This window comes from Cryptomeria japonica, unplaced genomic scaffold (assembly GCF_030272615.1).
Source record: "Cryptomeria japonica unplaced genomic scaffold, Sugi_1.0 HiC_scaffold_741, whole genome shotgun sequence".
Taxonomy (NCBI): Eukaryota; Viridiplantae; Streptophyta; class Pinopsida; order Cupressales; family Cupressaceae; genus Cryptomeria; species Cryptomeria japonica.
In genome coordinates, this window is record NW_026729516.1 from 1 (window position 1) to 13,059 (window position 13,059).

Here is a 13,059-nt window from a genome sequence, read left to right on the forward strand (position 1 = left end):
ATTGGTGCGCTCCGAAGTGTGCTCCAAAGCTCTCTCCAGCTGCGTGCACCTGCCCCGGCCGCGCACCCGGCCCCGCCCAGCTTCGCTCACCTGTCCCGGGCGTCTGGTGCGGAACCTTAGAGTAAGAAACATCACCGTGCACCTTGGCCAACGTGCGCGACTCGACCGAGCGCGCACTGGCCGAGGTGCACACCGATTTCACCTGGGTGCGCGCGCAGCACCTCGGGCGCACCGGGGTGCGCGCACAACGCCCGGGTTGCACCGTGGCCTGTGTGCTCGGGGCGCCTCGGGTGCGCGCTCGGTGTCGCCCCCGCGCGCGCGGTAGTGCGGGCAGCGCACCCCGGCCCGGCCCGGCCCCGACGAGAACGCAAACGGGCAAAAGGTTTATTCAAATAGCATTGCGATGCCCGGCGAAAAACTAAAAAAGGGTGCAACACCGGGACTTCCCGGGAGGTCACCCATCCCAGTACTACTCCGGCCCAAGCGCGCTTAACTGCGGAGTTCTGATGGGATCCGGTGCACTAACGCTGGTATGATCGCACCCGTTATGAGCTTGTCGCAGTGTGTACTTAGCAAACCGCGACCCACGTGCGAATCCACCCCGGCCACCCACCCCCGTCGAGGTGCACACCCTCCCTCGCGAAGTGCGCCCCGTTCGCCAAGTGTGAGCCCTGCCCGGGTGCGCGCACCTTGCTAGGGCGTCGGGTGTGCACCCGGCCCGGCCTACGTGCGTGCACCTGTAGGGGGCGTCGTGTGCGTGCAGTGTCCCGTCTGCAACGCGGTGCCCACACACCACCTCGGGCGCAACGACCTGCGCTCACATGTGGGCCGAGTGCACCTTGGTGCATGTTCGGGGCGCCTCGGGTGCACGCTCGATCTTGCCCCGGTGCACCAAGGCGCTCGGTTTGCCCCGGGTGCGCACTTGGTGCAAGGTGGGCACCCAAAATAGGGATCAAGCACCAAAACACAAGTTTCGGGATGCAAAATGGGACCCAAGGACCACAAATGCGTTCCAAGACCCATGATGGGTCCACGAGAACAAAAATGTGTTCCGAGACTTAATAAACAAATATTGGGTTTTAGGAGAAGAAACATGCTCTGATGCCCAAAACGAGAATCGACCCCGAAAAGGCCACAGGCCAAAAGTGGGATGCGAGACAAAAAAAAATGGGACCCGAGGACCAAAATTGGGTTCCCAGGTCGAAGACAGGGCAACCGGACAAGAAACGACCTCTAAGGCTCGAAATGAGTCCCGACGACTAAAACTTGACAAGAAGCACCCATCAGGCACCCAACTCGACACCCATGGGATGCCGACCCACCCGGGCTTCCACCTAGCACACCTTGGCACCCACCCACCCTCGCACCCAACCTCGCACCCAACTTAGCACCTTTGAACCCACATTGGCACTCACCCTGACCCTGGCACCTTGGAACCCACATTGGCACTCACCTTGACCCTGGCACCCACCTTTGCACTCACCTTGGGACCCACCCTGGCTCCCACCTCGGCACCCACCCAGACACCCACCTTGGTTCCTTGGCACCCACCTTGGATCCTTGGCACCCACCCCGACACCCACCTTGGCACGCAACTTGGCTACTTGCCACCCACCTTGGCTCCTTGACGCCCACCCCGACAACCACCCCGTGACCTACCCTGGCTAGGGTTGGTGCACACCCACCCTGGTGCCCACCTTGGCACCCACCCTATGACCCACCTTGGCACGCACCTTAGTACCCACCCCGTTACCCACCCTAGGACCCACCCCGTGACCCACCTTGGCCAGGGTGGGTGCCTTGGTGCGCACAACTTGCCTGGGCTGCACACCAGGGCGGGCTCAAGATGGCACCCGCGTTCCGTTTTTTTCACTATCTTTCAAAACGGAAATTTTAAAATCTCATTTTTTTCTTTTTTTTGCCTTTTCTGGAAATTAGTGAAGGCAGCGCATCAAAGGTGCGCAATGCTGGTGCGAACCCGGGAGCGCTCCGATGTGTGCTCCAAGGTGCGGCGTGCACGAAGTCCGAGCCCGGTTTGCCCCGGGTGCGCACCTCGCGTGCACCTTCGCCGGGGTGAGCACCTTGGCTGGGTTGCGCGCCCTGGTGCGTACCAAGGAGCGCTCTGAAGTGTGCTCCAAGGTGCGGCGTGCACGAAGTCGGAGCCCGGTTTGCCCCGGGTGTGCACCTCGGGTGCGCACCTCGCGTGCACCTTCGCTGCGGTGGGCACCTTGGCTGGGTTGCGCGCCTTGGTGGGCACCATGCAGTGCACGAAGTCGGAGCCCGGTTTGCCCCGGGCGCGCACCTCCGCCAGGGTGGGCACCTTGGTGCGCACAACTTGCCTGGGCTGCGCATCAGGAAGGGCTCAAGATGGCACCCGCGTTCCGTTTTTTTCACTATCTTTCAGAACGGAAATTTTAAAATATCGTTTTTTTTTGCCTTTTCTGGAAATTAGTGAAGGCAGCGCATCAAAGGTGCGCAACGCTGGTGCGAACCTGGGAGCGCTCCGATGTGTGCTCCAAGGTGCGGCGTGCACGAAGTCGGAGCCCGGTTTGCCTCGGGTGCGCCCTGGTGGGCACCATGGTGCGCACCAAGGAGCGCTCCGAAGTGTGCTCCAAGGTGCGGCCTGCACGAAGTCGGAGCCCGGTTTGCCCCGGGTGTGCACCTCGGGTGGGCACCTTGGTGCGCATGCCTTGCCTGGGCTGCGCACCAGGGCGGGCTCAAGATGGCACCCGCGTTCCTTTTTTTTCACTATCTTTCAAAACGGAAATTTTAAAATCTCATTTTTTTTTGCCTTTTTCTGGAAATTAGTGAAGGCAGCGCATCAAAGGTGCGCACCTCGCTGCCCACCACGGTGCGCAACGCCGGTGGGCACCCGGGAGTGCTTCGAAGTGTGCTCCAAGGTGCTGCGTGCACGTTGTCGGAGCCCGGTTTGCCCCGGGTGCGCACCTCGCGTGCACCTTCGTCGGGGTGGGCACCTTGGCTTGGTTTGCCCCGGCTGCGCTCCGAAGCGGGGTTATTGGAGCGCCGCCTCTTTTTTTGTCGGAGCGTTTGGTGGGGTTTCTCGCATTGGCTCTTCCGAGGCCCGGTTGCCACCCTGGCGCGCACGAAGTCGGAAGTAGGGTTAATTGCCCGGGTGCGCACCTTTGCCAGGGTGGCACCTTACCTGGGCTGCGCACCAGGGCGGGCTCAAGATGGCACGCGCGTTCCGTTTTTTTCACTATCTTTCAAAACGGAAATTTTAAAATCTCCTTTTTTTTTTGCCTTTTCTGGAAATTAGTGAAGGCAGCGCATCAAAGGTGCGCACCTCGCTGCCCACCTTGGTGTGCTCTGAGGTGCGCACCCGGGAGCGCTACGAAGTGTGCTCCAAGGTGCGGCGTGCACGTTGTCGGAGCCCGGTTTGCCCCGGGTGCGCACCTCGCCTGCACCTTGGCCGGGGTGGGCACCTTGGCTGGGTTTGCCCAGGGTGCGCTCCGAAGCGGGGTTACTGGAGCGCCCCCTCTTTTTTTGTCAGAGAGTTTGGTGGGGTTTCTCGCATTGGCTCTTCCCAGGCCCGGTTGTTGGGTGCGCTCCCACCCTGGCGCGCGCGAAGTTGGAAGTTGGGTTAATTGCCCGGGCGCGCACCTTCGCCAGGGTGGGCACCTTGGTGCGCAAACCTTGGCTGGGCTGCGCACCAGGGCGGGCTCAAGATGGCACCAGCATTCCCTTTTTCTCACTATCTTTCAAAACGGAAATTTTAAAATCTCGTTTTTTTTTTGCCTTTTATGGAAATTAGTGAAGGCATCGCATCAAAGGTGCGCACCTCGCTGCCCACCTTGGTGTGCTCCGAGGTGCCCACCACGGTGCGCAACGCCGGTGCGAACCCGGGAGCGCCCCGATGTGTGCTCCAAGGTGCGGCGTGCACGAAGTCGGACCCCGGTTTGCCCCGGGTGCGCACCTCGCGTGCACCTTGGTGCGCACACCTTGGCTGGGTTGCGCGGCCTGGTGGGCACCATGGTGCGCACCAAGGAGCGCTCCGAAGTGTGCTCCAAGGTGCGGCGTGCACGAAGTCGGAGCCCGGTTTGCCCCGGGTGCGCACCTTCGCCGCGGTGGGCACCATGGCGTGCACGAAGTCGGAGCCCGGTTTGCCCCGGGTGCGCACCTCGCGTGCACCTTCGCCGGGGTGGGCACCTCGGCTGGGTTGCGCGCCCTGGTGCGCACCAAGGAGCGCTCTGAAGTGTGCTCCAAGGTGCGGCGTGCACGAAGTCGGAGCCCGGTTTGCCCCGGGTGTGCACCTCGGGTGCGCACCTCGCGTGCACCTTCGCTGCGGTGGGCACCTTGGCTGGGTTGCGCGCCTTGGTGGGCACCATGCAGTGCACGAAGTCGGAGCCCGGATTGCCCCGGGCGCGCACCTCCGCCAGGGTGGGCACCTTGGTGCGCACAACTTGCCTGGGCTGCGCACCAGGAAGGGCTCAAGATGGCACCCGCGTTCCGTTTTTTTCACTATCTTTCAGAACGGAAATTTTAAAATCTCGTTTTTTTTTGCCTTTTCTGGAAATTAGTGAAGGCAGCGCATCAAAGGTGCGCAACGCTGGTGCGAACCTGGGAGCGCTCCGATGTGTGCTCCAAGGTGCGGCGTGCACGAAGTCGGACCCCGGTTTGCCCCGGGTGCGCACCTCGCGTGCACCTTGGTGCGCACACCTTGGCTGGGTTGCGCGCCCTGGTGGGCACCATGGTGCGCACCAAGGAGCGCTCCGAAGTGTGCTCCAAGGTGCGGCGTGCACGAAGTCGGAGCCCGGTTTGCCCCGGGTGCGCACCTCGCGTGCACCTTCGCCGCGGTGGGCACCATGGCGTGCACGAAGTCGGAGCCCGGTTTGCCCCGGGTGCGCACCTCGCGTGCACCTTCGCCGGGGTGGGCACCTTGGTGTGCAGACCTTGGCTGGGTTGCGCGCCCTGGTGGGCACCATGGTGCGCACCAAGGAGCGCTCCGAAGTGTGCTCCAAGGTGCGGCCTGCACGAAGTCGGAGCCCGGTTTGCCCCGGGTGTGCACCTCGGGTGGGCACCTTGGTGCGCATGCCTTGCCTGGGCTGCGCACCAGGGCGGGCTCAAGATGGCACCCGCGTTCCTTTTTTTTCACTATCTTTCAAAACGGAAATTTTAAAATCTCATTTTTTTTTGCCTTTTTCTGGAAATTAGTGAAGGCAGCGCATCAAAGGTGCGCACCTCGCTGCCCACCACGGTGCGCAACGCCGGTGGGCACCCGGGAGTGCTTCGAAGTGTGCTCCAAGGTGCTGCGTGCACGTTGTCGGAGCCCGGTTTGCCCCGGGTGCGCACCTCGCGTGCACCTTCGTCGGGGTGGGCACCTTGGCTGGGTTTGCCCCGGCTGCGCTCCGAAGCGGGGTTATTGGAGCGCCGCCTCTTTTTTTGTCGGAGCGTTTGGTGGGGTTTCTCGCATTGGCTCTTCCGAGGCCCGGTTGCCACCCTGGCGCGCACGAAGTCGGAAGTAGGGTTAATTGCCCGGGTGCGCACCTTTGCCAGGGTGGGCACCTTACCTGGGCTGCGCACCAGGGCGGGCTCAAGATGGCACGCGCGTTCCGTTTTTTTCACTATCTTTCAAAACGGAAATTTTAAAATCTCCTTTTTTTTTTGCCTTTTCTGGAAATTAGTGAAGGCAGCGCATCAAAGGTGCGCACCTCGCTGCCCACCTTGGTGTGCTCTGAGGTGCGCACCCGGGAGCGCTACGAAGTGTGCTCCAAGGTGCGGCGTGCACGTTGTCGGAGCCCGGTTTGCCCCGGGTGCGCACCTCGCCTGCACCTTGGCCGGGGTGGGCACCTTGGCTGGGTTTGCCCAGGGTGCGCTCCGAAGCGGGGTTACTGGAGCGCCCCCTCTTTTTTTGTCAGAGCGTTTGGTGGGGTTTCTCGCATTGGCTCTTCCCAGGCCCGGTTGTTGGGTGCGCTCCCACCCTGGCGCGCGCGAAGTTGGAAGTTGGATTAATTGCCCGGGCGCGCACCTTCGCCAGGGTGGGCACCTTGGTGCGCACACCTTGGCTGGGCTGCGCACCAGGGCGGGCTCAAGATGGCACCAGCATTCCCTTTTTCTCACTATCTTTCAAAACGGAAATTTTAAAATCTCGTTTTTTTTTTGCCTTTTATGGAAATTAGTGAAGGCATCGCATCAAAGGTGCGCACCTCGCTGCCCACCTTGGTGTGCTCCGAGGTGCCCACCACGGTGCGCAACGCCGGTGCGAACCCGGGAGCGCCCCGATGTGTGCTCCAAGGTGCGGCGTGCACGAAGTCGGACCCCGGTTTGCCCCGGGTGCGCACCTCGCGTGCACCTTGGTGCGCACACCTTGGCTGGGTTGCGCGGCCTGGTGGGCACCATGGTGCGCACCAAGGAGCGCTCCGAAGTGTGCTCCAAGGTGCGGCGTGCACGAAGTCGGAGCCCGGTTTGCCCCGGGTACGCACCTCGCGTGCACCTTCGCCGGGGTGGGCACCTCGGCTGGGTTGCGCGCCCTGGTGCGCACCAAGGAGCGCTCCGAAGTGTGCTCCAAGGTGCGGCGTGCACGAAGTCGGAGCCCGGTTTGCCCCGGGTGCGCACCTTCGCCGCGGTGCGCACCATGGCGTGCACGAAGTCGGAGCCCGGTTTGCCCCGGGTGCGCACCTCGCGTGCACCTTCGGCGGGGTTGCGCGCCCTGGTGGGCACCATGGTGCGCACCAAGGAGCGCTCCGAAGTGTGCTCCAAGGTGCGGCGTGCACGAAGTCGGAGCCCGGTTTGCCCCGGGTGCGCACCTCGCGTGCACCTTCGGCGGGGTTGCGCGCCCTGGTGGGCACCATGGTGCGCACCAAGGAGCGCTCCGAAGTGTGCTCCAAGGTGCGGCGTGCACGAAGTCGGAGCCCGGTTTGCCCCGGGTGCGCACCTCGCGTGCACCTTCGCCGCGGTGGGCACCATGGCGTGCACGAAGTCGGAGCCCGGTTTGCCCCGGGTGCGCACCTCGCGTGCACCTTCGCCGGGGTGGGCACCTCGGCTGGGTTGCGCGCCCTGGTGCGCACCAAGGAGCGCTCCGAAGTGTGCTCCAAGGTGCGGCGTGCACGAAGTCGGAGCCCGGTTTGCCCCGGGTGCGCACCTCGCGTGCACCTTCGCCAGGGTGGGCACCTCGGTGCGCACACCTTCTCAATGTTTTCTTGCCTTTTCTGGAAATTGGTGAAGGCAGCGCATCAAAGGTGCGCACCTCGGTGTGCTCCGAGGTGCGAACCCGAGAGCGCTCCGAGGTGCCCACGAAGTCGAAAGTCGGGTTAATTGCATTGTTTTCCCCGGGTGCGCTCCGAGGTGCGCAACATCGGCGCGCACCAAGGAGGGCTCCGAAGTGTGCTCCAAGGTGCGCACGATGGCGTGCACCTCTGGTGCGCACGATTCGGAGCTCGGTTTGACCGGGGTGCGCACACCTTGGCTGGGTTGCGCACCTTTTGTGCGCTCCAAGGTGCGCACGAAGTCGGAGCTCGGTTTGCCCCGGGTGCGCACCTTCGCCAGGGTGCGCACCTTGATGCGCACGCCTTGGCTGGGCTGCGCACCTTGGTGGGCGCCATGGTGCGCACCTTTCGTGCGCTCCAAGGTGCGCACGAAGTCGGAGCTCGGTTTGCCCCGGGTGCGCACCTTGGTGGGCGCCATGGTGCACTCCGAGGTGCCCAAGATTGGTGCGCACCAAGGAGCGCTCCGAAGTGCGCTCCAAGGTGCGCGCGAAGTCGAAAGTTGGGTTAATTGTCCGGTTTGCCTCGGGTGCGCACCTTGCGTGCACCTTCGCCAGGGTGGGCGCCTTGGTGCGCACACCTTGGCTGGGCTGCGCACACCTTGGCACCCGCGTTTCCTTCATTTTAAATTTTTTTTTTTTACAATCTCTCAAGTGGGAAATTCTATAATCTCAACTTTTTTTGCCTTTTCAGGAAACTTTTGAATGGAGCGCATCATTGGTGCGCTCCGAAGTGTGCTCCAAAGCTCTCTCCAGCTGCGTGCACCTGCCCCGGCCGCGCACCCGGCCCCGCCCAGCTTCGCTCACCTGTCCCGGGCGTCTGGTGCGGAACCTTAGAGTAAGAAACATCACCGTGCACCTTGGCCAACGTGCGCGACTCGACCGAGCGCGCACTGGCCGAGGTGCACACCGATTTCACCTGGGTGCGCGCGCAGCACCTCGGGCGCACCGGGGTGCGCGCACAACGCCCGGGTTGCACCGTGGCCTGTGTGCTCGGGGTGCCTCGGGTGCGCGCTCGGTGTCGCCCCCAGCGCGCGCGGTAGTGCGGGCAGCGCACCCCGGCCCGGCCCGGCCCCGACGAGAACGCAAACGGGCAAAAGGTTTATTCAAATAGCATTGCGACGCCCGGCGAAAAACTAAAAAAGGGTGCAACACCGGGACTTCCCGGGAGGTCACCCATCCCAGTACTACTCCGGCCCAAGCGCGCTTAACTGCGGAGTTCTGATGGGATCCGGTGCACTAATGCTGGTATGATCGCACCCGTTATGAGCTTGTCGCAGTGTGTACTTAGCAAACCGCGACCCACGTGCGAATCCACCCCGGCCACCCACCCCCGTCGAGGTGCACACCCTCCCTCGCGAAGTGCGCCCCGTTCGCCAAGTGTGAGCCCTGCCCGGGTGCGCGCACCTTGCTAGGGCGTCGGGTGTGCACCCGGCCCGGCCTACGTGCGTGCACCTGGAGGGGGCGTCGTGTGCGTGCAGTGTCCCGTCTGCAACGCGGTGCCCACACACCACCTCGGGCGCAACGACCTGCGCTCACATGTGGGCCGAGTGCACCTTGGTGCATGTTCGGGGCGCCTCGGGTGCACGCTCGATCTTGCCCCGGTGCACCAAGGCGCTCGGTTTGCCCCGGGTGCGCACTTGGTGCAAGGTGGGCACCCAAAATAGGGATCAAGCACCAAAACACAAGTTTCGGGATGCAAAATGGGACCCAAGGACCACAAATGCGTTCCAAGACCCATGATGGGTCCACGAGAACAAAAATGTGTTCCGAGACTTAATAAACAAATATTGGGTTTTAGGAGAAGAAACATGCTCTGATGCCCAAAACGAGAATCGACCCCGAAAAGGCCACAGGCCAAAAGTGGGATGCGAGACAAAAAAAAATGGGACCCGAGGACCAAAATTGGGTTCCCAGGTCGAAGACAGGGCAACCGGACAAGAAACGACCTCTAAGGCTCGAAATGAGTCCCGACGACTAAAACTTGACAAGAAGCACCCATCAGGCACCCAACTCGACACCCATGGGATGCCGACCCACCCGGGCTTCCACCTAGCACACCTTGGCACCCACCCACCCTCGCACCCAACCTCGCACCCAACTTAGCACCTTTGAACCCACATTGGCACTCACCCTGACCCTGGCACCTTGGAACCCACATTGGCACTCACCTTGACCCTGGCACCCACCTTTGCACTCACCTTGGGACCCACCCTGGCTCCCACCTCGGCACCCACCCAGACACCCACCTTGGTTCCTTGGCACCCACCTTGGATCCTTGGCACCCACCCCGACACCCACCTTGGCACGCAACTTGGCTACTTGCCACCCACCTTGGCTCCTTGACGCCCACCCCGACAACCACCCCGTGACCTACCCTGGCTAGGGTTGGTGCACACCCACCCTGGTGCCCACCTTGGCACCCACCCTATGACCCACCTTGGCACGCACCTTAGTACCCACCCCGTTACCCACCCTAGGACCCACCCCGTGACCCACCTTGGCCAGGGTGGGTGCACCCACCCTGGTGCCCACCTTGGCACCCACCCATCCTAGCACCCAGCCTGTGACCGGGCTTGGAACCCAACCTTGCACCCGCACCCGTCTTGGCCAGTGTGGGTGCGCACCCATCCTGGCACCCACGTTGTGACACACCCTTTAACCCACGCACCCTAGCACCCACGTTGGCACCCACCTTGGAACCCAACCTAGCAACTTGGCACCCACCCCGTGACCCACCTTGGCATCCACCATAGCAGTCGCCGACTTGGCACCCACCTCGGCACCCACCTTGACACTTGTGGACCCACCTTGCCACTCACCCTAGCATCGACCCATCCTAGCACCCACCCTGGCACCTTTGCACCCTAGCACTCACCCATCCTAGCACCTAACCTGTGACCCACCTTGACACTCACCCTCGCACCCACCTTGGAACCCAACCTAGCACCCACCCACCCTGACACCAACCCTAGCACCTACCCACCCTTGCACCCACCCTGTGACCCATCTTGGCACCCACCCATCCTACCACTCAACCTATCACCCACCTTCTCACCCACCTTGGCATCCACCTTAGCACCCACCCACACTGGCACCTTGGCACCCACCTCGGGCAAGGTGGGTGCACACCCACCCTGGCACCCAATTTAGAACCCACCGAGCATGTTACCCACCTTGGCACCCACATTGCAGCCCACCCTAGTACCCACCCTATGACCCACATTGGCATCCACACCCTAGCACCCAGGCACCTCGACACCCGCCTTGACACCCACCCTAGCACTGAACCTGTGACCCACCTTGGAACTCACCCTAGAACCCACCCACCCTGTGAACCACCTTGGCATCCACCTTAGCACCCACCCACCTTGGCACCCACTCTAGCACTCACCCATCCTAACACCCAACTTGTTACCCACCTTGGCACCCGCCCTCGCGTCCACCTTGAAACCCACCCTAGCACCCACCCACGCAGGAGCCCACCTTGGCACCCAACCTAACACCCACGCATCCTGGCACCCAACTTGTGACCCACCTTGGAACCCACCCTAGTACCCACCTTTGAACCCACTATATCACCAACCCACCTTGGCACCCACCCTATGACCCTCTTTGGAATCCACCCTAGCACGCACCCACCCTGGCACCCACCATGGAGCGCACCCTAGCACCCACCCACCTCGGCACGCACCTCAACACCCACCTTGGTGTGCGCACTGCGCCAACCTCTCAAAGACCCTATGTGGTGCGCTCCAAAGTGTACACCTTTGGTGCGCTCCAAGGTGCGCACCTTTGGTGCACACCGAGGTGCACACCAAAGTGTGCACCGAGGTGAGCACCAAAGTGCACTCCAGGGTGCACACCAAGGCGTGCACCTTTGGTGCGGTCAATGCAAACGAATTCGGAAGTTGGGGTCGATGTCCTAATCGCTGCTGCAGACTACACGTATGAGAATCGGACAAATAGCTTTATATAGGGGAGGTGTTGCGTTTGATGGGTCGACTCCCCTGGTTGTGTGCACTGCACCAACTTCAAAGACCCTGTCTTGTTTAAGAAGTCAAAAGTTGGGGTGGATGTCCTAATCATTGCTGCAGTCTACGCATGTATGAGAATCAGACAAATAGCTTATATAGGGGAGGTGTTGCATTCGGTGGGTTGACTCCCCTGGTTGTGCGCACTGCGCCAACCTCAAAGACCCCGCATAGCAGAAGAAGTCGGAAGTCGGATTTTGGTGAGCACCAAGGCGTGCACCTTTGGTGCGGTCAACGCAGACGAATTCAGAAGTTGGGGTGGATGTCCTAATCGTTGTTGCAGGCTACACATGTATGAGAATCAGACAAATAGCTTATATAGGGGAGGTGTTGGGTTTGATGGGTCAACTCCCTTGGTTGTGCGCATTACGCCAACCTCAAAGACCTTGTTTTCGTTAAGAAGTCAAAAGTTGGGGTCAATGTCCTAATGGCTCCTGCAGGCTACACATGTATGAGAATCGGACAAATAGCTTATATAGGGGAGGTGTTGGGTTTGATGGGTCGACTCCCCTGGTTGTGCGCATTACGTCAACCTCAAAGACCTTGTTTTCGTTAAGAAGTCAAAAGTTGGGGTCGATGTCCTAATTGCTCCTGTAGACTACACATGTATGAGAATCAGACAAATAGCTTATATAGGGGAGGTGTTGGGTTTGATGGGTTGACTCCCCTAGTTGTTCGCATTACACCAACCTCAAAGACCTTGTTTTCGTTTAGAAGCCGAAAGTTGGGGTCGATGTCCTAATTGCTCCTGCAGGCTACGCATGTATGAGAATCAGACAAATAGCTTATATAGGGGAGGTGTTGGGTTTGATGGGTCGACTCCCCTGGTTGTGCGCATTGCGCCAACCTCAAAGACCCTGCATTGCGGATGAAGTCGAAAGTCAGAGTTTGGTGTGCTACAAGGTGTGGTCGAAGGTGCTCACCTAGGTGTGCACCTTTGGAGCACAGGAAAAGTGCCCTCCAAAAGTGCGCACCTTTGGAGTGCACAAAAGTGCCCTCCAAAAGTGCGCACCTTTGGAGCGCAGAAAAGTGCCCTCCAAAAAGTGCCCTCCAAAAGTGCGCACCTTTGGAGCGCAGAAAAGTGCCCTCCAAAAAGTGCCCTCCAAAAGTGCGCACCTTTGGAGCGCAGAAAAGTGCCCTCCAAAAAGTGCCCTCCAAAAGTGCGCACCTTTGGAGCGCAGAAAAGTGCCCTCCAAAAAGTGCCCTCCAAAAGTGCGCACCTTTGGAGCGCAGAAAAGTGCCCTCCAAAAAGTGCCCTCCAAAAGTGCGCACCTTTGGAGCGCAGAAAAGTGCCCTCCAAAAAGTGCCCTCCAAAAGTGCGCACCTTTGGAGCGCAGAAAAGTGCCCTCCAAAAAGTGCCCTCCAAAAGTGCGCACCTTTGGAGCGCAGAAAAGTGCCCTCCAAAAAGTGCCCTCCAAAAGTGCGCACCTTTGGAGCGCAGAAAAGTGCCCTCCAAAAAGTGCCCTCCAAAAGTGCGCACCTTTGGAGCGCAGAAAAGTGCCCTCCAAAAAGTGCCCTCCAAAAGTGCGCACCTTTGGAGCGCAGAAAAGTGCCCTCCAAAAGTGCGCACTTTTGGTGCGCACCAAGGCGCTGGTTCGGTCGTTGCAGGCGAGTTCGGAAGTTGGGGTCGATGTCCTGAGCGGAGGTGCAAACTACACAGGTGTCGGAATCGGACAAATAGCTTATATAGGGGAGGTGTATGCTTCGATGGGTCGACTCCCCAGGTTGAGCGCACCGCGCCAACCTCAAAGACCCTACGGTATGGATGAAGTCGGAAGTTGGGTCCGATGACCGATTCGATTAGTA

At 60.8% G+C, this 13,059-nt stretch overlaps 2 non-coding genes across 2 annotated transcripts; both read right to left on the reverse strand.

Moving 5' to 3' along the window:
* Nucleotides 1-425: 425 nt before the first annotated feature.
* LOC131872709 (5S ribosomal RNA) lies at nt 426-544 on the reverse strand. Its single transcript, XR_009370819.1, has one exon. It is a non-coding gene; the product is annotated as a 5S ribosomal RNA (ribosomal RNA).
* A 7,818-nt stretch (nt 545-8,362) lies between these two features.
* LOC131872716 (5S ribosomal RNA) lies at nt 8,363-8,481 on the reverse strand. Its single transcript, XR_009370825.1, has one exon. It is a non-coding gene; the product is annotated as a 5S ribosomal RNA (ribosomal RNA).
* Between the last annotated feature and the right edge of the window lie 4,578 nt (nt 8,482-13,059).